The sequence below is a fragment of the Tamandua tetradactyla genome, chromosome 16, assembly GCF_023851605.1.
Source record: "Tamandua tetradactyla isolate mTamTet1 chromosome 16, mTamTet1.pri, whole genome shotgun sequence".
Taxonomy (NCBI): domain Eukaryota; kingdom Metazoa; phylum Chordata; class Mammalia; order Pilosa; family Myrmecophagidae; genus Tamandua; species Tamandua tetradactyla.
Window position 1 is genome coordinate 41,392,978 of NC_135342.1, and position 25,021 is coordinate 41,417,998.

Genomic DNA, 25,021 nt, shown 5'->3' on the forward strand with positions numbered 1-25,021 from the left:
CTGTGGCAAGGTCACGTCTCCAGGCTCTTGTAGTTCATCCATCACACTATCTGTTCGTGCTCTCAGTTCCTAGCCCCCTTTTGTTACCGTCGTTTTCTACCTAGAGCTCCCATTTCCCCCACCAACCCTTGCCTGGCTTTCTAGATCCAACAGCCTTGGAGAGAGAAAGAAAGAATGGGAGGGCAAATGGAAAAGCATCAGCAGCTTCCTCGGGCAAAGTAGAAAGGCATGCAAATAGAGGGAGATGGAGCTCTTGAAAGGAATGCTGCTTACTGCTTCCTGCTTCCTGTTGAAGCCTCTGGGCTCCTGGCACCCTGCATAGATGCAGGTAAAAGGTCTCACTCTAATTGGCAATGTCATGATTATTTTAGCCACCTTATTCCCTTGTAATAAGTTTATTCACTCCATTCTGGTGAACCTTCCCTGGGCTTCCCTCAAACTAGTCTTCCCAGCCTTCACTTCCATTCCTCTCAAATTTCTGTCCCTTGGGCATACAACAGTGGTCCTAGGCAGAGGGATTTCCAGAGATCCTAGAGGCTCTGAACATAAACATGAAGTCCTAGGCACCTGGGCGGGGGGCTTTCTTGGAGAAGGAATGAGGAAGGATGGTGTTTTCTTTTCCCACAAACTCTCATGTCCTGGCTCTGAGCATCCAAAGCTAAGTATGCATTTCTCACCTTCTGCCTGCTCAAAATTCATCTCACTTCTCAGCAGCACTAAGATACCTTTGGGGAGTTTCCTTTCTCCCAGTGTTTGTGGCTTTAGGGAGAGATTTTTTTCTAAGTCCTCCCTCCCACTGAAGAAATTAAGCCACCAGGTGGCTTGCCAGGGGCTGGCCAATGGAGCACCTTTTTTTGGGAGTTAGACTCTGAGCTGAGGACACACAAACAGAAGGAATGATGAGGGCTCTTCCTTCCAGCAGAGGTAGGGTCTCATGTAGGCTGTTCAAGTATGAGAAGATGCAGTGCTTCCACTGTGATTTCTTGACATTCTGAAATGTCCTGCCCCTTCCCAAGCCTGCTGCCCCATTGGTTCTATGAGTGTCCTGTTATCCTCAACAGATTCCTTTGTTTTGGTTGCTTGCAGCCAAGATCTCTGATCCAAACCCCAAACCTCTGCCATTTGAATAGATCTTTTAATGAAGATTTATTCTGAGGAAAGCATGTTGTGGAAATGACTTTTGGACAGTTCTTCCTTTTGCCAGTATTCCTAATTCTTCCCACAGCGTTGTCCTCCCCACTTCACATTTGCCTGAAGAGAATACTTCTTTGTTCATCTCTCCCCCAAACTGGCTGCCCAAAGGTAGCACTTCCCTAGTTTCCATCTGGTTCTTTAGGACAGACACACACACTTTTGTCACTAGAAGGGACTCAGGCAAAAAGTAACCACAATCATAAGCTTAAGGAATTTCTAAAAGGAGTAAAACTCAAGTTCTGTTTGATCCCTTGGGATCAAATTTCTGCCCAGCAATTTCCTCACTATGTTACCTCGTGCAAAGTACTTACTCTTCCTGTGCTTCTGGCTTCTCATCTAAAATGTGGGATGATAATGTCTACCTCTTAGGAATTCTGTGAGGATTATAGTAGATAACAAAGGTAAGGTGTTTAGTACATTGGAGCACTTAACAAATATCAGTTATTATATTACTCCTACTATTATTACTAGAATAGTGCTTATGGTTAACTTAGTTTGTCAGGGCTGCTATGACAAATACCACACAATGGGTTGGCTTAAACAACACAATTTTATTAGCTCAGTTTGGAAGCCTGAAGTCCAAATCAAGGTGGCAAGATCATGCTTTCTCCTGGAGTCTAGAGAGTTCAGGTGATGGCAGTCTTCTGTCAGAAGGCACTTTCTCTCTGCTTTTGGCTTCTTCTGCCTGCTGGCTTCTTCTAGTAGCCTTCTCTGACCGACTACACCCAAATTTCCTCTCCTAATAAGGCCTCCAGTCATATGGATTAAAATCCTTCTCATTCAGTTTAGCCACACCTTAATAATAAGGTCCGATTTACTAATGGGTTCACACCCACAGGAATGGGGATTAAAGTTTGAATATGTCTTCTGGGGGGCACGTGATTCAACCCCCAACAATAGTTAGATGGTATTTTCGCATTCTCCTTATCCGTGATCTGTGAAGGTTCTTTCTAATCCCCGTCCCCAAATCCTTAGTGGTGAAATACCTCCGTCTTCATGCTTCCTTTGGAAATGCTCCCACGCTGGCACTGGGTGTCCTCTTCTGTGCCCCAGCCCTGGCCACACACAAACACATGCTGGGTAAACCCTGAAGCCTGTGAAACGACCCTGTACTTGGGTCACCCTCTAGAGCTGGTCTCTGCTTTCTGTGGGAAAATTCCTCTCCCCTTAGTCCCTGGATCGCTTACGGCTCTTCTGCAACTTCTCAGCTTTATTTATTCCCTCATCCAAATTTCTCCAGCTACTTGCTCCTGCAACCCACCTTCTCTGGGAAATGATCTCTGAGTACCTGACAGCACAGTGACACTTCTCCCCAGAAATACAGCCCACTCACAAGCTCAAATTGCTCATCTCATCTTCATGCGCTGGGGAGGAGACTGCCTCCAGAGACTGGAATTCCTGGAGCCTGTGGAGGTGGGGGGTAGGAGGCATGGGGGGCAGGTGTGGAGGTCCCAGGTCCAGTCCTATTGTTGTGTTCTACAGTTCTAATATGAATTCTTGGAATCCAAGAAATCATCTACCTTCACTGGTGATAGATTCACATGGTTGTTGGGATTATGTGGCCAATTTAAGGTCACATCACTGCAGCAAAATGGAGAACTAGATTTTGGTTATCTTCCCCCTGGTCAGAAACATTGCTAGAGGAGCTGTAATCTTACCAAGTCCATTTGCCAAGGGAATGTGGCTATGATCCATCCTTCCTTACTCCCTTCCTTCTTTCCTCCTTTTCTCCCCCCCACCCCCACTGCCTTCTCTCTCTCTCACTGTGAAAACAAGTGTCACTGTGCACAATGTGCAAAATGCCATTGGAATATTAATAGGCTGACTGTGAGACCTTTAGGGAAGGTGATTTAGGGGGTAAGGGATTTCCTGTACTTCTTCCCTCAAACCTCAGCCTTGCTCCCTGGTTGTTGGGACCTGGCTCCACCTCCACCTGCAGCCTGACTTTCTCCCTTCCCTGCCTCCTGCCAGGTCTGTTTGAATTCAGCTCTGTCTGGGCACACAGCTTCCATGACTGAATTGGCCTGAAGATTTTGAGACCCAGGTCTGTTTGATTTCTCTGTGAATCTTGTCACATACTTGAAGTTTAATCATTAATTATAAGGACACAAATTTATGGAAGAAGCCAAGCTTTGTTTGTCCTCCTGAATACAAGGAGAGCACTTTCTCAAGATCCTGAACATTTCTTGAAAATTTTCTGCACTTACAGAGTTTGCACACAGGTTAAACATTTTCAAATGTGTTAGATTTTTATTCTTTTGTGGATTAAAGCACTATTAAACTTGGATCGGGGCCTCTGGTGTATAAGAGTTCCTCATTTTAAAGTGGTAACAGGCTTTAATAAAACATGGACAAAAGGAAGTGGCAAAGGAGAGAAATTTTCAAAAGTTTTCATCTATAGAAACTTGGAATTCTGAACATTCACATGTTAAATTCAGCTGCAGCATATCTGGATATAAATAATACATTGAAGTTTTTATATAGTTAAGCATTATAAGAGTTAGATAAGCTCTGCAAGGATTTGCATTTGATTCTGTTTTTTTTTTTCTTAAAGCTTGTTAACTAAAAATAAAATAATTTCAGGCTTATAAAATAACTAGACAGTAAGGAGAATGTGAAACAGAAAATGATCCATTTCATTTAGTGTCTGGACTTAAACCGTTCATGGTTTAGTTTACAGGAAAAGGTCACACTGGGGTTGAGGGAGAGAGGAGTCTGCTCTAGATTACAAGCCAAGACCTTTTGGCCTTCAATTAAGTTTCATCTTACTCCTCCTGGCTCTTTGAATCAGCTTTCCTTTTTGTTTAAACAGTGCAGCAGAGATGTTCCTACAGCTAGAGAGTCACAGGTGTGGACAAAGACAGGAGGTGAGAGAAAGGAATAGATGAGGAAGGCCTGGAGATGTGTGTCCTTTGCATTCACCTTCACCTTGAGTCACCCGAAGTTCAACACCATTTGGGGCTTCTGCACCCTCGCAAGTGGAGCAGTCTGGGCAGGAATCCAACAGCCTCTTGGAGATCACGGCCTTATAGGTTACAGGATATGGGATCCTCAGAAAGTTGTCTTGAATCCATCTTCTCTTCCCATGCCTCATTGTATAAAAAACCTGAAGATTTTATACAATCTCTTAGATCTTGGTTTCCTCCTATAATAAAAGGCATATTAGAAACTAATTTGCATGATCTGCCTCAATTCTGGAATTCTCACAGATCTTCCTGACTCATACTTATTAGACACATGTACTCCTGGGGTTTAGACCCAGGTCTATTCCCAGTTGACTTTGAAGCCTTGGCTACTCTTACATATCCAATAATAAATATATATTCCAGGACTCGTGCTGAACACCAGGGACACACAGCCAACTAGAACCCAGGCCTTCTCCCAAGCAGCCCCCAGCAGGTAAAGCAAAAGCTTCTTGAAGGACATGTGTTAGAACAGTAGTGGGAAAACATGCAAAAAGGGGCACAGCACCTCCTTGGTGATATGGGAGGAGACATATTAGGTATATCAAAATATAATAACAGCACCAGTACTGATGCTCATGGAGCATTTACTACATGCCAGTTTCTATGCTAGGTGCCTATTAGCTTGGCACAACAGACCACCCATGCCCTGTGCCCCAGCCATAGGCGGGCTCTTTTATTTGTAAAATCATACTATTATATAGGTACTACTTATAATTAGATTGAGGTAAAATCCACATAACATAATATTCTCCATTTTAAGCATTTTATAGTATGCAACTTAGTGGCTTTTAGTACAGTCACAATGTTGTGCAACTATCACCACTATCTAGTTCCAGAACATTTTTATCACCCCCAAAAGAAAGCCTCTACCCACTGAGCAGCCATTCTCTCCTCTTCCCTCTCCCCAACCCCTGGCAACCTCCTATCTGCTTTCTGTCTTTATTGATTTGCCTATCTGGCTATTTAATATAAATGGAATCATATAATACATGCCTTTTATGTCTGGCTTTGTTCACTTAGCATAATGCCTTCAAGGTTCAACCTTGTTGTAGCATATATTAGTACTTCATTCCTTTTTTTATTGGAGGAGTGTAGGGATACAGAAAATACAGAGTTCCCATATACCACTTTTCTACAAACAGTTCTCCCTAATATTATTAATGTTCATTAGAGCAGTGCCTTTGTTAAAATTAATGCTACATTATTATTATAACTACACTATTAACTGTAGTCCATAATTAACATTTTAATTCCTATTTGTGTTGTACAGTCCTATGCTATTTTTGCAAAAATTTATTCTAGTAACATTGTTCCAATTTAAATCTGTTATGTACCCCAGAAAAACCAAGTCCTTTAATCCTCATTCAATATTGCTGGATGGGATCTTGGTAATTGTTTCCAGGAAGACGTGACCTACCCGATTGTGGGTGGTAACTTTGATTAGATGGTTCCTACGGAGATGTGTCTCCACCCATGCAAGGTGGGATTGCTTTCTGGAACCTTTTAAGAGGGAACCATTTTGGAAAAAGCTCAGTGTTGAAAGAGCCCACACAGCCAGAGATCTTTGGAGATGCAGAAGGAAAACGCCTCCAGGGAAGTCTTATGAAATAAGAAGAGAAAGCTAACATACATTGCCATGTGCCTTTCTAGCTGACAAAAGTGTTCAGGACCCTATGACCTTTCTTGAATCAAGGTATCTTTCCCTGGATGCCTTAGTTTGGACATTTTCACGGCCTTAGAACTGTAAACTTGCAATGTAGTTAATCCCCATTTTAAAAGCCATTTCATTTCTGATATATTGCATTCTGGCAGCTTTTAAAAACTAAAACAGATTTTGGTACCAGATAAGTGGGGTGTTGTTACAATTTGCAAATACCAAACATGTTGGAATGTTTTTTTAAATGGATAAGGGGAAGATTCTGGAAGGGTTGTGAGGAGCTTGACAGAGAAGGACTAGAATGCTTTGAAGAGACTGTTGGTAGAAACACGGACTCTAAAGATATCTCTGATAAGGGCTTAGGCAGAAATATGATGCATGTGTTACTGTAAATTGGAAGGTAAGTGGCATGTCACGTGCTTGCCATGTGACAGAGGAACCAAGACCAGAGGCTGGTCTTCAGGAAGAAAGCATTGCCTTAAGGATGCCTTGATTTGGCCTTTGTTTAGCCTCAAAAAATAACATTCCCACTGTTTAAACCAACCCAAATGGTATTTGCTTAAGCAGCTTAGGAAACTACAACAGATTTTGGCCCAGGAAAGTGGGGCACTTTTATTGCACATATCAAAATTGTGGAAATGGCTTTGGAATTGGGTAATAGGTAAAGGCTGGAAGATTGTATGTAATTGATAGAAAAAGCCTAGATTGCTTAAAGAGATTATTCATAGAAATATGGATGCTAAAAGTACTTCTGATGAGGCCTTAGAAGGAAATGATGCGTGGGTTATTGGAAACTGGAAGAAAGGTGATCCTTGTTTTAAAGTGGCATAAAACTTGGTAAAATTGAGTCCTCTGTTGGATGGAAGGCAGAATGTAAGGGTGATGAACTTGGATATTTAGTTGAGGAGATTTCAAAGCCAACTACGGAAAGTTTATCCTGGTTTCTTCTTGCAGCTTATAGTAAAATGAAAGAATAAAGGGATAAGTTGAGAACTGAATTCCTGGGCATAAATAAACCAGAACTCAATGGTTTGAAAAATCCTAAGTTTCCAGAAAGTGAATCCCCAGAGAATAGTGCTCTATGTGAGGGTTTAACTGAACATGTAATCAGTTGGCAATTTCTGTGGAAGTCAAGATTGGAAATGCAGTTCTGCAGGAAGGAGTTGTGGAAAGTTTCTTTCCCCCCCTGAAGCTTTAGACCCCTGTGAACTATGTGCAAAATCAGCATGTTTCTTGTAATTTGTATGAATGGAACCACTGCCAGCCTGGGCAGAGAAGGGACAAATTGAAGGAAAAATCACTTCAAAGGCAGAATCATGAAGCTGAGGCCTGGATTGAAGATATATTCTCAGAACAAGGAAGCAAGCACACTATGTGTGTGGAAAGGGTATGTCTGCCCTGGTGCTTGGAAAGGGTGAAAATCCTGTAACCCAGAGATTGCAGACAGCCTGACTGCTATACTCTTCTTGGAAAGGGTAGAGCCTTCACCCCAGTGATTGGGGAGAGAGTGACTGCTGGACAAATGCTTGGAATGGGGTTGCCACTCCATGAGGCCCAGAAGACAAAACATTGTTCCACAGATAACTCTCAGACCTTGAGATCTCAGAAAGTATGCTTTGCTGGGTTTCAGAATTGTTTGGGAACCATGTCCCCTGCTTTCCTTTCAATTTCTCACTATGGGAATGGGAATGTTTATCCCATGTCTGTCCCTCCATTGCATGCTGGAAGCAGATAACTTGTTTTCTAAGTTTTGCAGGTCTGCAGAGAGGAATTGTGCCCCAGAACAGACCACACACATAACTGATTTTTTTGCCCCTTATCCCCCTGCCCCTATTATTTATTTTTTTAAAATTTTTTAACTCATCTGTTCAATCTTGGATAAAGGGAACATCAGACACAAGGTTTTCACAATCAATCACATGGTCATATTGTAAAAGTTATATAATTACACAATCATCTTTAAGAATCAAGACTACGGGAATATAGTTCACGTTTCTTGCTTCCATATTTTTTTATAAGAAATTTGTGCTTCAGTTTATTAGGACTCCCTTGTACATAATATGTTTTTTTTTCTATTGTAGCTTTCAGAACTCTCTTATTTCCTTGACAACCTGACAGTTTGACTACTACATGCCTGGGTGTGGTTCTCTTCAAGTTTATCCTGATTGGTTTTTTTTTTTTTTTTAAAGTCAACAGGTAGAAAATTTATTAGGTACATATGTAAGAGGACATGCGGGCACTCACACAAAGACGAAGTTGAGGCAGGCAGGAGGCCATAGGCAATATAAGGCCATTTGCTTTTTTTGGCAGTTTCTTTTTTTTTATTAATTAAAAAAAATTAACAAACAAAACAACAAGATATCATTCCATTCTACATTTATAATCAGTAATTCTTAATATCATCACATAGTTGCATATTCATAATTTCTTAGAACATTTGCATTGATTTAGAAAAAGAAATAAAATGAAAATAGAGAAAAAAAGTTATACATACCATACCCCTTACCCTCGCTTTCATTTACCACTAGCATTTCAAACTAAATTTATTTTAACGTTTGTTCCCCCTATTATTTATTTTTATTCCATATGTTCTGCTCTTTTGTTGATATGGTAGGTAAAAGGAGCATCAGACACAAGGTTTTCACATTCACAGAGTCACATTGTGAAAGCTATATCATTGTTCAATCATCATCAAGAAACATGGCTACTGGAACACAGCTCTACATTTTCAGGCAGTTCCCTCCAGCCTCTCCACTACATCTTGAACAACAAGGCGATATCTATTTAATGCATAAGAATAACCTCCAGGATAACCTCTCGACTCTGTTTGGAATCTCTCAGCCATTGACACTTAGTCTCATTTCACTGTTCCCCCTTTTGGTGGAGAAGTTTCTCTCAATCCCTTGATGTTAATTCTCAGCTCATTCTAGGGTTTTTCTCAGTCCCTTGATGCTGAGTCTCAGCTCATTCCAGGATCTCTGTCCCAAGAATTGGGACAGAGATTGTCCCAATTGCCAGGAAGGTCCACACCCCTGGGAGTCATGTCCCACACAGAGAGGGGAAGGGTGGTGAGACTGCTCGTCATGTTGGCTGGAGGGAGAGGCCACATCTGAGCAACAAAAGAGGCTCTCTTGGGGGTGACTGTTAGGCCTAAATTTTAAGTAGACTTGACCTATTCTTTGTGGGGTTAAGTTTCATATGAACAAACCCCAAGACTGGGGGCTCAGCCTGTAGCTTTAGTTGTCCACACTGCTTGTGGGAATATCAAGAATTCGACTTGGGGAGGTTGAATTTCTCCCTGCTCTCACCATTCCCCGAAGGGGGCTTGCAAATACTTTTCCACTCACTGATCAAATCACTCTGGGATTCATCGGGGCATCACTCTGGACAAACCAACAGAATCTCATGTCCTACCTGGGAGTCCAAGTACTTATGACATTCAATCAAACTATCTACATGAGTTATATTAGGAAATGCTCTAGTCAAAATATAAATTTTATAACAAATAAACATTTTTTGCTTTAGTCTCACACATAAGGTGACATTTTAAAATATTAATTACCATCTATTTTCAGTACCCTGCAATAATGACATTCCTTTGTTCTTCCTCATGCAAAAACATTTTTAAAATTTGTGCATTGTACCTTTCACTATTGTTTTACACTCTAGACATTCCTAGATTATACCATCTTAATCTTTAACATCTATCTTTCTTTCTGATTTCATTTATGTCCCCAGCCCTCCTCCTTCTATTGTTCTCACATGCAGCTTCATTCAGTGTTTTAACATAATTATATTACAGTTAGGTAGTATTGTGCTGTCCATTTCTGAGTTTTTGTATCCAGTCCTGTTGCACAGTCTGTATCCCTTCAGCTCCAATTACCCAATATTTTACCCTATTTCTATCTCCTGATGGTCTCTGTTACCAATGACATATTCCAAGTTTATTCACTAATGTCAGTTCATATCAGTGAGACCATACAGTATTTGTCCTTTAGTTTTTGGCTAGTCTCACTCAGCATAATGTTCTCTAGGTCCATCCATGTTATTACATGCTTCATAACTTATTCTGTCTTAAAGCTGCATAATATTCCATCATATGTATATACCACAGTTTGTTTAGTCACTCGTCTGTTGATGGACATTTTGGCTGTTTCCATCTCTTTGCAATTGTAAATAACGCTGCTATAAACATTGGTGTGCAAGTGTCCGTTTGTGTCTTTGCCCTTAAGTCCTTTGAGTAGATTCCCAGCAATGGTATTGCTGGGTCATATGGCAATTCTATATTCAGCTTTTTGAGGAACCGCCAAACTGCCTTCCACAGCGGTTGCACCATTTGACATTCCCACCAACAGTGAATGTGTGCCTCTTTCTCCACATCCTCTCCAGCACTTGTCATTTCCTGTTTTGTTGATAATGGCCATTCTGGTGGGTGTGAGATGATATCTCATTGTGGTTTTGATTTGCATTTCTCTAATGGCCAGGGACATTGAGCATCTCTTCATGTGCCTTTTGGCCATTTGTATTTCCTCTTCTGAGAAGTGTCTGTTCAAGTCGTTTGCCCATTTTGTATTTGGACTGGCTGTCTTTTTGTTGTTGAGTTGAACAATCTCTTTATAAATTCTGGATACTAGAGCTTTATCTGATACGTCGTTTCCAAATATTGTCTCCCATTGTGTAGGCTGTCTTTTTACTTTCTTGATGAAGTTCTTTGATGCACAAAAGTGTTTAATTTTGAGGAGCTCCCATTTATTTATTTATTTCTTCAGTGCTCTTGCTTTAGGTGTAAGGCCTATAAAACTGCCTCCAATTATAAGATTTATAAGATATCTCCCTACATTTTCCTCTAGTTGTTTTATGGTCTTAGACCTAATGTTTAGATCTTTGATCCATTTTGAGTTAACTTTTGTATAGGGTGTGAGATACGGGTCCTCTTTCATTCTTTTGCATATGAATATCCAGTTCTCTAGGCACCATTTATTGAAGAGACTGTTCTGTCCCAGGTGAGTTGGCTTGACTGCCTTATCAAAGATTAAATGTCCATTGATGAGAGGGTCTATATCTGAGCACTCTATTTGATTCCATTGGTCAATATATCTATCTTTATGCCAGTACCATGCTGTTTTGACCACTGTGGCTTCATAATATGCCTTAAAGTCAGGCAGTGTGAGACCTCCAGCTTCATTTTTTTTCCTCAAGATACTTTTAGCAATTTGGGGCACCCTGCCCTTCCAGATAAATTTGCTTATTGGTTTTTGCTATTTCTGAAAAGTAAGTTGTTGGGATTTTGATTGGTATTGCATTGAATCTGTAAATCAATTTAGGTAGAATTGACATCTTAACTATATTTAGTCTTCCAATCCATGAACACGGTATGCCCTTCCATTCATTTAGATCTTCTGTGATTTCTTTAAACAGTTCCTTGTAGTTTTCTTTGTATAGGTCTTTTGTCTCTTTAGTTAAATTTATTCCTAAGTATTTTATTCTTTTAGTTGCATTTGTAAATGGAATTCCTTTCTTGATTTCCCCCTCAGATTGTTCATTACTAGTGTATAGAAACACTACAGATTTTTGAATGTTGATCTTGTAACCTGCCACTTTGATGTATTCATTTATTAGCTCTAGTAGTTTTGCTGTGAATTTTTCAGGGTTTTTGACATATAGCATCATATCATCTGCAAACAGTGACAGTTTTACTTCTTCCTTTCCAATTTTGATGCCTTGTATTTCTTTTTCTTGTCTAATTGCTCTGGCTAGAACTTCCAACACAATGTTGAATAACAGTGGTGATAGTGGGCATCCTTGTCTTGTTCCTGATCTTAGGTGGAAAGTTTTCCATTTTTCCCCATTGAGGATGATATTAGCTGTGGGTTTTTCATATATTCCCTTTATCATTTTAAGAAATTCCCTTGTATTCCTATCCTTTGAAGTGTTTTCAACAGGAAAGGATGTTGAATCTTGTCAAATGCCTTCTCTGCATCAATTGAGATGATCATGTGATTTTCTGCTTTGATTTGTTGATATGGTGTATTACATTAATTGATTTCCTTATGTTGAACCATCCTTGCATACCTGGGATGAATCTTACTTGGTCATGATGTATAATTCTTTTAATGTGTTACTGGATTTGATTTGCTAGAATTTTGTTGAGGATTTTTGCATCTATATTCATTAGAGAGATTGGTCTGTGGTTTTCTTTTTTTGGTAATATCTTTGCCTGGTTCTGGTATGAGGGTGATGTTGGCTTCTTAGAATGAATTAGATAGCTTTCCCTCCACTTCAATTTTTTTGAAGAGTTTGTGCAAGGTTGGTACTAATTCTTTCTGGACTGTTTGGTAGAATTCACATGTGAAGCCGTCTGGTCCTGGACTTTTTTGGGGGGGAAGCTTTTTAATGACTGATTCAATTTCTTTACTTGTGATTGGTTTGTTGAGGTCATCCATTTCTTCTTGAGTCAAAGTTGGTTGTTCATGCCTTTCTAGGAAGTTGTCCATTTCATCTACATTGTTGTATTTATTAGCATAAAGTTGTTCATAGTATCCTGTTATTACCTCCTTTATTTCTGTGGGGTCAGTGGTTATGTCTCCTCTTCCATTTCTGATCTTATTTATTTGCATCCTCTCTCTTCTTTTTGTCATTCTTGCTAAGGGCCCATCAATCTTATTGATTTTCTCATAGAACCAACTTCTGGTCTTATTGATTTTCTCAATTGTTTTCATGTTCTCAATGTCATTTATTTCTGCTCTAATCTTTGTTATTTCTTTCCTTTTGCTTGCTTTGGGGTTAGCTTGCTGTTCTTTCTCCAGTTCTTCCAAATGGGCAGTTAAGTCCTGAATTTTTGCCCTTTCTTCTTTTTTAATATAGGCATTTAGGGCAATAAATTTCCCTCTTAGCACTGCCTTTGATGCATCCCATAAGTTTTGATATGTTGTGTTTTCATTTTCATTTGCCTCGAGATATTTACTGATTTCTCTTGTGATTTCTTCCTTGACCTACTGGTTGTTTAATAGTGTGTTGTTGAGCCTCCACATATTTGTGAATTTTCTGACACTCTGCCTATTATTGATTTCCAACTTCATTCCTTTATGATCTGAGAAGTGTTGTGTATGATTTCAGTCTTTTTAAATTTGTTGAGACTTGCTTTGTGACCCAGCATATGGTCTATCTTTGAGAATGATCCATGAGCACTTGAGAAAAAGGTGTATCCTGCTGTTGTAGGGTGTAATGTCCTATAAATTTCTGTCAAGTCTAGCTCATTTATTGTAATATTCAAATTCTCTGTTTCTTTATTGATCCTCTGTCTAGATGTTCTGTCCATTGATGAGAGTGGGGAATTGAAGTCTCCAACTATTATGGTAGATGTGTCTATTTCCCTTTTCAGTGTTTGCCGTGTTTGCCTCATGTATTTTGGGGCATTCTGGTTTGGTGCATAAATATTTATGATTGTTATGTCTTCATGTTGAATTTTTCCTTTTATTAGTACATAGTATCCTTCTTTGTCTCTTTTAACTGTTTTATATTTGAAGTCTCATTTGTTGGAAATTAGTATAGCTACTCCTGCTCTTTTCTGGTTGTTATTTGCATGGAATATCTTTTCCCAACTTTTCACTTTCAACCTATGCTTATCTTTTGGTCTAAGATTTGTTTCCTGTAGACAGCATGTAGAAGGATCCTGTTTTTTAATCCATTCTGCCAGTCTATGTCTTTTGATTGGGGAGTTCAATCCATTAACATTTAGTGTTATTACTGTATGGGTAGTACTTCCTTCTACCATTTTGCCTTTTGTATTTTATATGTCATATCTAATTTTCCTTCTTTCTACATTCTTCTCCACACCTCTCTCTTCTGTCTTTTCATATCTGTCTCTAGTGCTCCCTTTAGTATTTCTTGCAGAGCTGGTCTCTTGATCATAAATTCTCTCAGTGATTTTTTTGTCTGAAAATGTTTTAATTTCTCCCTCATTTTTGAAGGACAGTTTTTCTGGGTATAGAATTCTTGGTTGGCAGTTTTTCTCTTTTAGTAATTTAAATATATCATCCCACTGTCTTCTTGCCTCCATGGTTTCTGCTGAGAAATCTACATGTAGTCTTATTGGGTTTCCCTTCTATGTGATGGATTGCTTTTCTCTTGCTGCTTTCAAGATCCTCTCTTTCTCTTTGACCTCTGACATTCTGACTAGTAAGTGTCTTGGAGAATGTCTATTTGGATCTATTCTCTTTGGGGTGTGCTGCACTTCTTGGATCTGTAATTTTAGGTCTTTCGTAAAGAGTTAGGAAATTTTCAGTGATAATTTCTTCCATTAGCTTTTCTCCTCCTTTTCCCTTCTCTTCTCCTTTTGGGTCACCCACAACATGTATATTTGTGCACTTCATATTATCATTCAATTCCCTGAGTCCCTGCTCATATTTTTCAGTTCTTTTCCCTATAGTTTCTGTTTCTTTTTGGATTTCAAATGTTCCATCCTCCAGTTCACTAATCCTAACTGCTGTCTCTTAAAATCTACCATTGCAGGTTTCCATTGTATTTTTTCATCTCTTCTACTGTACCTTTCATTCCCATAAGTTCTGTGATTTGTTTTTTCAGACTTTCCATTTCTTCTTCTTTTTTTTTTTTTATTCCTTGCCTTCTTCATATCCTCCCTCAATTCATTGATTTGGTTTTTGATGAGATTTTTCCATGTCTGTTCATATAGTCTGAATTAATTGTTTCAGGTCTTGTATCTCATTTGAACTATTGGTTTGTTCCTTTGACTGGGCCATATCTTCAGTTTTCTTGGTGTGATTTATTATTATTTTTTGCTGGTGTCTAGACATTTAATTACCTTAATTAGTGTATTCTGGAGATTGCTTCACTTATCTTACCTAGGGTTTTCTTGCTAGATGAGTTTGTTGTCTATCTGTTTTTTGACCTTCAGTTCAGCTTTTTCTGAACCTCTAGCTTAGGTTTTGTTTAACAGAGGATAATTTTTCAGTTCTTGTTTTCTTGTTTCTTGCCCTTCTTATGAGGTGCCTTTTCCCTCCCCACCCTTAGGAGGGTCTAAATAGGTAATATAGACTCCAGCCAGGTTTTCCCAGACTAAACTGGCCTCCTATCAGGGGGAAGGAGTCACCTGCATCAGTTTTCCCTGAGGGTGAGACCCAGCAGGTTAAAAGACTTTCCTGTGAAGTCTCTGGGCTCTTTTTTTCTTATCCTACCCAGTATATGGTGCTTGTTTGCCTGTAGGTCCCACCGGTAAAAGATGTTATGGCACCTTTAAGTTTGGAAGGCTCTCCCTGCTGGGGGCATGGTGGAGACAGAGGGATGTTGTAGGCTGGCTTTTTTTTTTGTAAAGCGCGAAAGCAGTCCCCCACTACCACAAATTATGCAGTCGGGTTTCCCACATTTGGGGAAATCGCAGGGGTCAACACATCCAGAGTGCAATGGACAAGCCTCGCCCTGGGAAAACCACCTACGTGATCGTGGTATCTCCCCTGCCAGGTAAGTATGTAGACTGGTTTTAATGGCTTCAAATTGCTGAGCCCTGGGTTCTGAATTCCTTGAGAGAGGGATTCCACCTGAGTTGGACGTCACCCCTCACCTGGGGAAGGCACAGGCAGGAGACAGCCCTGAAAACAGTCCGTTTCTGCCTATGCCTGGGGCAGTTGTAGCCCGAGAAGTCCCACCGCTGAATCCAGAGGCAGCCAAGCCTCTGTAGAGACAGCCACAAAAACCTCCATTTTGTCCCTTTTCCTCTTTCTTGGTTAGCCCAATAAGTGACCTCCATCTTGACCAGGTTTGCCTGATTGGGAGCCTATTTTTAGTAGTCAGAATTTGTTAATTAATGCCACAATTGGTGTGTGGTTGGACTCAGTCCTTGCTACTATTAGAGTGTCTTTCCTTTCCCTCTGGGAAGCTGCCTGTTGGGGAGGGGCTCCAGCAACTGCTGCCAAGGCTTGGGGAACTCACGGTTCTGGGGAGACTTGCAGCCGGTCCAGCTGGTCCAGACTGGGGTACACTGTGTGTCCGGTCACTGTCGTGGCTCTGGGAGCTGTTCTGTACTCTTTCAGGTTATTTAGTAGTTGTTCTATAGAAGGAACTAAAACGCACACCTTGATAAGCCGCCATCTTGGCCCCTCCCCCATTTGCTTTTATAGATTAGCTTTACTTACTTACCTTCCCGTTTCCTTGTTCAGAGCTTTCTTTTCTCCTCCTTTCTTTCAAGAGTAGTGCCTGGTAGTATTGCATTTGGTTAGGTCAGTTGAATTCACCCTTTTCTGTAGATGACACACTCATGTGGGAGCCATTTGACTCCACCCTGCTCTGTGGATGACTCAAGTGGAGATTGTTTGGCTCCAGATGGGTCAATGCTTCCATGTGTTTTCTGTAAGTGGTAGCCCCCAATCAGGGTGTCTGGGGGATAGAGGCCTTCTTGACTTTGATTAACTGTCCTTGTTCAAGGGCTTCTCTTCCCTTTCAGACTCCTTTTCTAGCCTGCCTCAAATTCCCCCTCAGAGAGTTCTCATCCCTTAATATTAAGGTGTGCTGAGGGACAAGAGTCTGTCTTCTGTAACTGCCTTTAGCTTGTCAGGTAATGTAGGCCCTGCTTGATGGGGAATAGAATCTTCTGGCTATCTCTTTTAAGTTAGAAAAGGGAGGATTCCAGAGGGATGGTAGGAAAGGCAGAAAATCCTTGAATCAGCATTGGTTTGGTGTGAAAATCCTCTAATCTGGAAGAAATAAACTTGGTGAGAAGCTTGAAAATGCAAGGGCTGATTAATAGCAAGAGGAAAATAGAAGTGAGTGGGCTTAGGAAATGCATTAGCCAAGTGAGACTGGGGAGGAAGGAAGGAAATGACCATCTTTCAGGCCCAAGAGTGAATCTTAGCTGGGTTGCTCATTCTTGCTTAACTGGGGAATAACAGGGTGCATGTGCCAAGTTAATGGGCTCAGGAATGAGGCTTATTTAAGGGGTTTGATTAATTGGGCTGTGGCTTTGGCTGCCATGTCAGCTCAGTTATTTCCTTGAGAGATGTTAGTATTACTTTTCTGATGGCTGGGGCAATGAATTACCACTATTTTTTTTTTTTGGTAAGAGCACTGCATTTAAGAAATTGAGTATCTCTTGGTGGTGTTTAATTGGAAGAAAGCTTTGCTCTTTCTACACTGTTGCATGTGTGTGCAGGATTTGGAGGCAGACTTCTCCCTTTTCCTCGTTCTAGAGCTTAGGTGGGGGCAATTAATTTTTTATTTCTGAGCTAAAGTCCATGCTGATTAGGTTTTGTTAGGTTTTTTTAATTTGTATATTCATGTATTTTGCTAAATTTGGAAAGTTTTCCACCATTATTTCTTTAAATATTCCTTCTGTCCCTTTCTTTCTTCTCCTTCTGGGACTCTCATAATGCATATTTTGGTGGGGTTGATGGTGTCCCATAGGTCTCTCACATTCTATTCACTTGTTTTCTTTCTTCTTTTTAATGCTCCTTAGCATTTCAATTATTTTGCCTTTGAGTTTATTGATTTTTCTTCTGCTGGCTCCAATCTGCCATTGAAATGCTTTAGGGAATTTTTCATTTCACTTATTGTGGTCTTCAATCCTGTATTCATATTTGGTTCTTTTTAAAAATTTCTATCTCTTCATTGCAATTCTCATACTGCTCATGCATCATTTCCCTGATAACCTATCATTCTTTCTCTGTGTTTTCTTTATCTTCTTGATCATATTGAGGATATTTTTTAAAAGTTTTGTATTGTGTATCCAAAGTCTGGTTTTCTTTGTTGATGGTTTCTGGAGTTTTATCTGTCCTTTGATGGGCCAGTGTGTTAGTTTGCTAATGCTGCCAGAAAGAAATATTTTGCTTGAGCAAAATCCTGAATGGCTGGAAGATATCTTGGTTGGTGGGGGAAGGGAGAGTTTGTGGCAGGTGTGTTAAGCCCCAGAAATATGAGACAGTTTTCTGTGTTCACATAGGGTGTTATGGTTTAAAGCTGTATTACCTTAGAAAAGTATGTTCTTAAAGTTAATCTATTCCTGTGGGTGTAGACCCATTGTAAGCAAGATCTTTCAGTGAGTAGGATCTTATTTATTTATTTATTTATAACTTTTTATTATGAAATTATTTCAAACTTATGGGACAATTGCAAAATAAGAGAAACTCCATATAGAGAACTCCAACATACTCCCACCCTCCCAGTTAACAAGATCCATCAATTTTCACATTTAGCCACCTTTGCCACATCATTTTATCTATCATCTATCATCTATCTATCAACTATCTATTTTATGAACATTTGAGATTAGGTGGCACACATCATACTCCTTGAACACATAATACTTCCATGTACATTTCCTATGAGCAAGGTTGGAATGAGCAGGATCTTAAGTTAAGATGTGGCCCCCCTCATTCAGAACAGGTCTGAATCCTCTTACTGTGGTCCTTTAAAAGAGAATGAAATTCAGAGAAAGAGAGAGAAAGCCACTGAAGCAAGAAGCTAAAAGCAACGAAACCCAGAAGAGAAGGAGGAGACAATCAGAATCTGCCATATGCCTTCCCATGTGACAGAGGAGTCTAGTATTGCTGGTAGCTGGTCTCTAGGAAGAAAGTATTACCTGATGATGCCTTGATTTGGACATTTCTCTCAGTCTCAAAATTGTAAGCTTGTAAGCTAATAAATTCCCACTGTTAAAAACCAACACATTTTATGGTATCTTTTTTTGGCAGCTTAATAAACTGGAACACAGGGAGAGGTGGTTGAGGGTGGCTAGAGCATGCATTTTTGTGGAATGAATTTTGTGAAATGAATCTGGAAAATAACATATCCTGAAGGTCCTTGCATACCAAGTTCAGGAGCTATGTGGAGAAGGATCTTAAACAAAAAAATAGTATGAAAGATATATGTGCATAAAAAAATGAAATTCATAACTCAAATTATAAAGCAAACACATTGAGATAATATTTGGAGCCATATGTCATTGATTTAATATCTTTGTTACATAAAAAAGCTCCTAAAACTGATTATGAAAACATTTAGACTGAACTAGATAAATGGGCAAAGGACATGAACAGATGATTCACAAGATGAGAAATACTAAGCAATAAACAAACATATGGAAAAATATTCAACTTCGAGTGTAATCAAAGACATGCAAATTTCAACAACAGTAAGCTAAACATTCTTTGCCTATCAGATTAGCAAATGTTTGTCAAAATGATAATAGTTCTGGCAAGAGTGAACTTTATGTGGAATTTCTGCACATTCCAGGTATGCTCCATCCTGGGATGCAAATGCTCCTCCCTCTGAAACTCTGTTATGCCAATATTGGAAATCAGTTTAATTGGAAGCTTCATCCATATACTGTTTACCATAAAGAAAAAAAAAAACTAGAAAGAGAAAGGCAGAGAGTGTGTTACCAAAGTTCAGAATATCACCTGAATTCTTCAGATAATTCCCTACTCACACCAGCCCTGACTTCTCCCTAGAGCTCCAGACCTACCCCAAGCTGAACTCCTTGTTCTCTCCATACTTGCTTTAGCACACACACCAACACTCCTATTATGTTAATAGCATCACTGGTTAAATGGTAAGGAAAGCCAAAAACCCAGAGGCTATCTTTGGATTCTTTCCTTTCTTTCTCCCTTTCCTTTAATCCATTCCCCTCAAATCTTGTCAGTTACACCTTACATCATATCTTGGATCCATTTTCTTCTCTTTTTTTTAATCGTCACTGCCTTAAGCCACCTCTTATTTTTTCACCCCCAAATTCTTTCCAGAGTCTTCTATGGCTCCATAAGGGAATGTACTAAGGGGAGAGTTACAGGAGGGGCCTCAAAAGTGTCTGTAAATTTTTATTTCTTATTTTTCAAAAATTTGAAGCAAGTATCCAAAAAGGTTGAGATTTAAAGGTGTCAATGAGCCAGATGTTCATTATGTTTCTATACTATTCATTGTGTTTGTCTATTTAACAATGGAAAAGTTTCAAGTCTCTTGTATAACTTCCCTTATTTCCATCCTTCCTCCACAAAAAAATTCCACTAAATGTTTTAATCATAAACAAATCTGATTCTGTCATTCTCTACTTGAAATGCTCTGTTAGATTAATTTTCCATTTCTTATAGAGTCAAATCCATATTTATTAGCGCGACACAATAGACTATCCACAGACTATGTCCAAGTCACGTTAAACTTTATAGTACCCCAGATTGTAACTTAAACCACCACAGACCTTAACCCATGCCTCTGTACATGCCCTACCTAGAAAACACTCTCCATCTCCCCATGTAGCAGGGCTTCACTCACCTTTTTTGGGGGGTGGAGATGGTGGTTCATGGTCTGGGAATCAAACCCAGGTCTCTCACATGAAAGGTAAGCATTGTACCACTGAACCACCCGTGCACTCATTCACTCACTTTCGAAAGCCAAGATCAAGCATTGGTTCCAAAGGAAAGCTTTCTCTGATGTTCCCCAAAGAGGAGTTGGTCATTCCTTCCTTTAGTTCCTAAAAAAATTTTGTTCACAACATTTATCATTGCTATCACTACATTGTTTTGAAATATGCTTTCATCATTTCTTCCAATATACTATGAGCACCACAAGGGATGGTGTCCTATTCATCTTTGTATTTCCCAGGCAGTGCTAAGAGCATCACAGGAGCCCTGTTGGTGGTGTTCAAATGCAGGAATGAGGAAGTGAGGGCCAATCTGCAACAGACATGAGGCCTTGTCTTCCTTAATGAAAACTCAGGATGCTGAAGACAGGGACCATATAGGAGACTCAGTTTGGTTAACAGATAGATTAAAGGCAGTAACTACTGTTATAAGAGAGAATCTAATCCAAGTGCAGAAGGCAAGATGGAAATTTTGAATGCCTGAGGGTAATCTGTGAGGGCAGGCTTCCAGCCTGGATGAATGCAGTGCCTTGCTGGCCTTCAGTGATTTAATGAATCCTGTGGCTTGCCACCTACCTGCCGTTTAGAATTGAGATATTCATTCCCCTAGTTCCTGGGAGTGTGGGTACCTGCAGCTCTTAGTTGATTCACTTTCTGGGAATCACCCTCAGCCAAAGAAAGCCTCCCCATCTAAGTTCGTCCCCCTTCCTCAAAGCATGCCCTATCCATTAACTGACCAGTGTGGCATATAAAGGCCCACTTATTTGCCTCCAGACTGGGCAGTGCCAAAGTGTCATCCTTGCCCCAGATCTCAGTGTAGGTCAGCTGAGAACTTTTTTTAATGTCTGCAATGAAATTCAAGCCCTCCCTCTCCCCATTCCTACTTCTTTCATATTCAAGCATATTGATCGCTGGGCTACTCCCATAAACCTCTAACATGAAAATCTCCATCTCAAAGTCTGTTTCCCAGAGAACTGATCTAAGACAAATGATACCACAAGTGCTCAAGTGTCCATTCCAAGGTTTTCACTAGATTGTAAAATCTTTCTTATCCACAACTTCCAAAATCAACTCCACAGATTCTTGAAGATCCTTTTCCTAGTTCCAAGACCACTTTTTAATTGGTCCCAAGACCACTGCTAAATGGTCCCATCTCCTCATCTATGATGTGAATGATTCTTATTTTTGGTTAATGATTGTTAAGGTGTGCTTTCTTGATTTATATTATACTTCACTGTATAGAGAGGTCTGAAATTAAAATAGCTTTAGCAGTGAAGTGGAAGGGGATGGAAAATTTTAAAAATTTTGTTTTCCCACTCTATCAGGTGACAATATTTTAGGGAAAGATGATTTTGACTAGACAGTTTTTATTCCTAGTTAGTTGAGTTGTAGGGATAAAATTTATTTACTTCTGATCATTTGAAGCTCCCGATGGAGCTATGGTTTGGGAGAGATAGATAAGCTATGTTTAGGATTTTTAATGTATGGCTTGGGGCACCAAGGAGATGGGCCACTGTGTGTTTGGAATACACATCTCAAGGGCTGCGATGGTCAGACATCTAGACATTGTGATGTTTATTTTCTATCAAAGGCAGTGAATTCTCTGCCTGATAGCTCAGATGACCTATTCCTGAGACAGTGGGGTTTCAAAGAGAGCAAGAGTTAGTACTACATGTGAAGCAGGAGATCAGATGGCCTTGCAGCCCAAAAATCTGTCTCCCCGAGTTTAGAGTATTCAAGGTTTAGTGGATTTAGACAAGGGAAGAAGGAGTTGTGACCATTGTAATAGTAAGTATACACTGGGCTGAGAATAGGCTAATATAGTCATTACAATAAGTAATAAACTTATTGTAATGTATACACAAGGGTGAGACTAGTTCAGTTTCAGTAATTTCAAGTATTAACTTGTTCTATAATATAGAAAGAAAAAAGTCTATATAATGATTCAGCAATCATAATTATCCCTTAAATCTTAATTTCTCAGTTACATGTTCGTCCCTGAATGTTTCCTCTGAACAGCCCCCCTGCTTTGAGGATGTGGATGACTGGCCTTGCATTGAAAGGTGGATAGAATATGTGGGAGGGATCTCGGCAAGTGATTGTTATAAGGAAAGGCCCTCCTTCCTCCATCTTTTTTCCATAGAATTAACCTCACTTTCTTGGTCTCCAGTCCTTCTTGAGACTTGGTTCTCGTTTTTAACTCTGAGCTCCTACAGGGCTCCTCTCTCTAGCATCTCTGTAGCTTCTGCCTCTTTTCTCACATGACTGCTCATGCTGTGACAAGTTTTCTCCAGGTTCTTCAATTCACTGTTTCACAGAATGGGTTTTTTATATTTGTGAATTCTTTTGGCAGGCAGACATTGCAGTTATGGACAAGACTGACTATTAGGCAAAAACACCCCTACTCTTGGGGGAGATTTGAATAGTACACCATGCATTAAACAAATGAGCAGGAATTAGCATCAATCGTAAACAATTTACCTTGCAGAGCTCCTGCCATTTTTGTAAATCGAGTAAGAACTAGGTGTGAATTCCAACTCTCCTTACCAATTAATTCAGAACAGGAAGATATTCCAAAAAAAAAAAAAAAAAGACAAAACAGTACTCGTCATACTGATGGAGAGTTACATGGACATTTAAAAATACTTGGAGGGTGGGCCACCTGGCTCAGTGGCAGAATTCTCACTTGCCATGCCAGAGACCTGGGTTCATTTCCCGGTGCCTGCCATGTATTAAAAAAAATAACAGTAGAAAAAATAAATAAAAATAAAAATACTTGGGGGTGAAGTGGGATATCCATTCTGTTTGTTATTTTTAGCTTATGAAGACTTCTTTGCCAAAGTCTGTCTCCAAAATTTCATCGCTTTCTGAGAAAAATAGTGTACATGGAAGCATGTAGATATTATTGCTATGTAATTCATTTTTGAAACCCCAGGACCTAGCAGAGTTCCTGGCATATCATACAGATGCAGTTGCTATGATGTCAAATTAAATCTCAATGTGTGCCTATAGAGTGTGTGCTAGCCAATTCAGAATTCATAACCCTGGCTGAAATAAATTTCAGTACATTTTTAAGTAATGCCTATTCCAGATGCTTTAGTAACCAATTTTCTAAGAATGGAACTTGCCCAAGGTCACCCAGGTGGTAGAGGAACTGAGGAACTAGATTGTGAGTTTATCACTGTGATTCCAAAATGTTTAATATCTCCCTCTCACCACGCTGGAGGATCCGTCTTTGCAATTTTGTTTGGTCTCAAGTGCATGTATGGTCTTATCTTTTGAAGCACTCCTTTCTGCATTCAGAGTCCACTATCCAGATACCAAGTCTTTTTACCCTGCCTGGAATGCAATAGAAATGAAAAAAGGGGGAGATGATCAGTAGATTCCTGTTAAAGTGTCTCCTTCATCAAAGGTGTTTGCATTTTTATTTTTTGCATGGGCAGACACCAGGAAAAGAACCTGGGTCTCTGGCATGGCAGATGAGAACTCTGCCTGCTGAGCCACCATGGTCTGCCCAGGTATTTGCATTTTTAAAAGAGAAGTCTGGATAATTAAACATTTAGTTCACTGGTATGTATTCATTCGATAGCCAATGTCCCATTGGCCCCTTATTGATATGGAATATAATTCAAACTCCATACCACGTCCTGAAGGGACTTTCCTACATGGTCCAGCCTCTGTTGACTCCATCTCACTCCACTCTCTTCATACTTACTCTCTGAACACACAACTCACTCACAACTCAGAGACTCGGAACTCACGGTTACCTCAGCCTGGAATGGTTTTCCCTTAGATATTTTCCATGGCTGCCTTCTCCTTTTTTTAGGTCTTCTTAGAGAAGTCTTCAATTTGAAGTTGCTCCCCATCCCAGTCACTCTCTATCCCACAATCCTATTTTGCTTTCTTTATAGTACTTAACATCATCTCGTTTATTTGCATGCCATCTGTCTCTCTCACTAGGATGTGAACTCCCTGATTTCAGGGACTTTATCTGTTTTGTTCACTTATGTTATCCTTCATGCCCAGAATACTTAGTAGGTGCTCATTAAATATCCGTAAAATGTGTGAGTGTCTTCAAGGGAGAAATTCAGGTCTTTGAAGAAGCAAGTTGGGGGGAAAGGTAGATTTGGATGCTAGAGAATATCTCTAGAGGAAGCCTATCACTCCTATCCCATCTCTAGATGAGATGGCCCTCTCTTGCCTCTAGGTCAGGACCCCTTGCTAATCTGGCTGGCAGTCTGAGAACTGGTACATGTGTATTTCTGTGTCTCTGTAATGTTCTCTAGGGGTTCCCTGTAGTGAGGTTGTACAACTCTAGTACCTTTATTATGTCTTTTTCATGTGAAGCAGTGAATTAAATTTTGGCAAAGAGGTTTTGAAAATGAGAAAGTAGGAAGGGAGATTTGGTTGTCACAAACCTGACAAGTTCCATGCAAACATCCTGGTCCCTCCAATTGTGAAACTCCCAGTGAGCCATTCGCAAAAGGATTTCCTGCCGACTGTTACCTGTTCTGGCTGATAAAGTGGCCAGACTCACCAGGTTGAAGAAGCAGATATTTATGGGGAATTTTATTTTGATGAATAAATGGATCGACTAATCACTCTGCAGCTAATTTAATGGACTAAGTTTTGCATTGGTTAACACACTTCTGCACTTAAAAGCTGAGTTAAAGCTTCTCATTTGCCTTGGTGGGCCAAGTTTTCAAGTGGAACAGGGGAGTTTTGCTGTCCTTGGTGCTGAAACAATTTTCCTTTCAGCAGGTGACTGAGAAGAAACAATGTTTCCGTGTTCTTCTACTTTTTCTGGCTACAGGAACATTTATGGATTTCAGAAATCTTTTC

The 25,021-nt window shown here is 39.9% G+C and overlaps 1 non-coding gene across 1 annotated transcript; it reads right to left on the minus strand.

Annotated features, from left to right (window-relative positions):
* Window positions 1-15,138: 15,138 nt before the first annotated feature.
* On the minus strand, window positions 15,139-15,302 carry LOC143660506 (U1 spliceosomal RNA). Its single transcript, XR_013164102.1, has one exon. It is a non-coding gene; the product is annotated as a U1 spliceosomal RNA (small nuclear RNA).
* Between the last annotated feature and the right edge of the window lie 9,719 nt (window positions 15,303-25,021).